The sequence below is a fragment of the Chlamydotis macqueenii genome, unplaced genomic scaffold (assembly GCF_036417535.1).
Source record: "Chlamydotis macqueenii isolate bChlMac1 unplaced genomic scaffold, bChlMac1.mat HAP1_SCAFFOLD_94, whole genome shotgun sequence".
Classification (NCBI taxonomy): Eukaryota; Metazoa; Chordata; class Aves; order Otidiformes; family Otididae; genus Chlamydotis; species Chlamydotis macqueenii.
The window spans coordinates 32,434-36,288 of NW_028239269.1; the positions used below are offsets into that span (position 1 = coordinate 32,434).

At 64.4% G+C, this 3,855-nt stretch overlaps 1 long non-coding RNA gene across 1 annotated transcript; it reads left to right on the forward strand.

Moving 5' to 3' along the window:
- Positions 1 to 649: 649 nt before the first annotated feature.
- LOC147595974 (uncharacterized) lies at positions 650 to 3,014 on the forward strand. The gene is made up of 3 exons (XR_015261670.1): positions 650 to 757; positions 806 to 926; positions 2,962 to 3,014. It is a non-coding gene; the product is annotated as an uncharacterized LOC147595974 (long non-coding RNA).
- The last annotated feature ends 841 nt before the right edge of the window (positions 3,015 to 3,855 follow it).

Here is a 3,855-nt window from a genome sequence, read left to right on the forward strand (position 1 = left end):
TTGGGGCAAAAATGCGGGAATTTGGGGGGCAAAATGGGGGAATTTGGGGAAATCACAGGATTTTGGGAGCAAAATGTGGGATTTTGGTGCGGAATGCGGGAATTTGGGGGGAAAAATGGGGGATTTGTGGGGCAAAATGTGGGAATTTGGGGGGAAATTCCAGGATTTTGGGGCAACAATGTGGGCTTTTGGTGTGAAATGCGGGAATTTGGGCAAAAATGCGGGATTTGGGGGGCAAATTGTGGGAATTTGGGGGAAATCACGGGATTTTGGGGGCAAAATGTGGGATTTTGGTGCGAAATGCGGGAATTTTGGGCAAGAATGGGGGATTTTGGGGGCAAAATGTGGGAATTTGGGGTGAAATCCCGGGATTTTGGGGGCAAAATGTGGGATTTTGGTGTGAAATGGGGGAATTTGGGGCAAAAATGCGGGATTTGGGGGGCAAAATGGGGGAATTTGGGGGGAATCGTTAGATTTTGGGGCAAAATGGGGGATTTTGGTGCGAAATGGGGTAATTTGGGGCAAAAATGCGGGATTTGGCGGGCAAAAGGTGGGAATCTTGGGGGAAATCGCGAGATTTTGGGGGCGAACCTGTGGGGGGTGTGGCGGCGACCACTCCCCGTTCCGGTGTCCGGTCCTCCCGGCCAGCAGGGGGCGGTGTTGGAGACGCCGTTGGGGCCTGTTCACGTGGCGCTGGAGGGCGCGCCCCGCCCTGGTCGCCCCGCCCTGCTGATGCTGCCGGACGTGGGCCACACGCGTGAGTCCCGCCCCCTTCCCCCTCTCCCGCCGCGCCCCTCCCCCGCAGACGCCTCGTGCTTCGCCCCGCTCTTCGCCCACCCCGAGATGCGGGAGGTCGCCAGCCACTCCCTGCTCGTCCACCTCGACCCCCCCGGCATGGAGGTGGGCGCCCCGCCCTACCCCCCGGGGTGCGTCTGCACTCCCCTCTTCCGCTCCCCCCAGTTGACCCCAGTGACTCCCAGTTGACTGCGTTGACCCCACTGCCCCCCCAGTTGACCCCACTGCCCCCCCAGTTGACCCCAGTGACCCCCAGGTTGACCCCACTGACCCCCCTGTTGACCCCACTGCCCCCCCAGTTGACCCCAGTGACTCCCAGTTGACTGCGTTGACCCCTCTGACGACCCGGTTGACCCCACTGCCCCCCCAGTTGACCCCACGGACCCCCCCAGTTGATCCCAGTGACCCCCATTAACCCCCCAGTTGCCCCCATTAACCCCCAGTTGACCCCACTGACCCCCATTAACCCCCAGTTGCCCCCATTAACCCCCAGTTGACCCCCATTGACCCCCATTAACCCCCCGTTGACCCCACTGACCCCCATTAACCCCCAGTTGCCCCCCATTAACCCCCCGTTGACCCCCATTAACCCCCAGTTGCCCCCATTAACCCCCGTTGACCCCCATTAACCCCCAGTTGACCCCCATTAACCCCCCGTTGACCCCACTGACCCCCATTAACCCCCAGTTGCCCCCATTAACCCCCAGTTGCCCCCATTAACCCCTTGTTGACCCCCATTGACCCCCCGTTGACCCCACTGACCCCCATTAACCCCCAGTTGCCCCCATTAACCCCTCGTTGACCCCCATTAACCCCTAGTTGACCCCCATTGACCCCCCGTTGACCCCCATTGACCCCCCGTTGCCCCCCATTGACCCCCAGTGACCCCCAGTTGACCCCCCGTTGACCCCCATTAATCCCCAGTTGCCCGCATTAACCCCCAGTTGACCCCCATTGACCCCCGTTGACCCCCATTAAGGCCCAGTTGCCCCACATTAACCCCCAGTTGCACCCATTAACCCCCAGTTGACCCCCATTGACGCCTGTTAACCCCCATTAACCCCCAGTTGACCCCCATTAACCCCCAGTGACCCCCAGTAACACCTGGTTGCCCCCATTAACACCCAGTTGACCCCCATTAACCCCCAGTTGACCCCCATTGACCCCCCATTGACCCCATTAACCCCCAGTTGACCCCCATTAACCCCCAGTTGACCCCCATTAAACCCCAGTTGACCCCCCGTTGACCCCCATTAACCCCCAGTTGACCCCCATTAAACCCCAGTTGACCCCCCGTTGACCCCCATTAACCCCCAGTTGACCCCCATTAACCCCCAGTTGACCCCACTGACCCCCATTAACCCCCAGTTAACCCCCTGTTGACCCCCATTAACCCCCAGTTGCCCCCATTGACCCCCAGTTGCTTCCCATTAACCCCCAGTTGCCCCCATTAACCCCCAGTTGCCCCCCATAAGCCCCCCATTGACCCCCATTAACCCCCAGTTGCCCCCATTAACCCCCAGTTGACCCCCTGTTGACCCCCATTAACCCCCAGTTGCCCCCATTGACCCCCAGTTGCCCCCCATTGACCCCCAGTTTCCCCCATTAACCCCCAGTTGCCCCCCATAAGCCCCCCGTTGACCCCCATTAACCCCCAGTTGACCCCCATTAACCCCCCGTTGACCCCACTGACCCCCATTAACCCCCAGTTGCCCCCCACTAACCCCCAGTTGACCCCCATTAACCCCCAGTTGCCCCCATTAACCCCCAGTTGACCCCACTGACCCCCATTAACCCCCAGTTGCCCCCCACTAACCCCCAGTTGCCCCCATTAACCCCCAGTTGACCCCACTGACCCCCATTAACCCCCAGTTGCCCCCCCACTAACCCCCAGTTGCCCCCATTAACCCCCAGTTGACCCTGTCGTCTCTCTGTTGACCCCCCCACCCCTCCCCCCCCCCCAGTTGACCCCCCGCCCCCCCGTCCCCCCACCTCGACCGCCATCACATCGCAGCATCACCCTACGCACCCCTCCCCCCCCCCCAACCGCCATCGCTTCACCTCATTGGTCCCCTCGCCCGCCCTCCCCCCACCTCGACCCCCGATTGACCCCTTGCCCCTCCCCCTGTCGCCCCTCCCCCCCCGCCCCCGCCCCCTCCCCCGCAGGTACCAGTACCCCTCCCTGGAGCAACTGGCCGAAATCGTCCCCTGCGTCCTCCGGCACCTCAAGTGAGTGGGCGGGGGGGCGCCCCACGGCGCTGTGGGGCGGGGAGGGGGCCCCTGACCCGTAGCGGGACGGGACGGGGGGGCGGGGCCAGCACCGGCCTGACCCCGCCCACCCCCCCAGCATCGCCAGCGTCGTGGGCATCGGGGTGGGCGCCGGCGCCTTCGTCCTGGCTAAATTTGGGGTGAGATGTGGGGCGGGGCGTGGGGCGGGGCGTGGGGCAGGGTGGGGGGCAGATTTGGGGGAATGCAGGGCTGCGGGAATCTCGGGGGAGGTTCTGTGGGGCTGGGGGGCGTGGCTGTGGGGCTGGGGGGGTCGCTATGGGGCGGGGGGGTCGCTATGGGGCAGGGGGGTGTGGCTGTGGGGCTGGGGGTTCGCTATGGGGCTGGGGGGTCGCTATGGGGCTGGGGGGCGTGGCCGTGGGGCGCTATGGGGCTGGAGGAGGTTAGTGGGGTCTCTGGGCACTTGTGGGTCGCTGGGGGGTTGGGGGCTTGGCTATGGGGCTGGGGGGTCGCTATGGGGCTGGGGGGGTCGCTATGGGGCGGGGGGGCATGGCCGTGGGGCGCTATGGGGCTGGAGGAGGTTAGTGGGGTCTCTGGGCACTTGTGGGTCGCTGGGGGGTTGGGGGCTTGGCTATGGGGCTGGGGGGTCGCTATGGGGCTGGGGGGGTCGCTATGGGGCGGGGGGACATGGCCGTGGGGCGCTATGGGGCTGGAGGAGGTTAGTGGGGTCTCTTGGTTGGGTACTTGTGGGTCGCTGGGGGCTCTCGGGGGGCGTGGCTGTGGGGCTGGGGGGTCGCTATGGGGCAGGGGGGGTCGCTATGGGGCAGGGGGGCA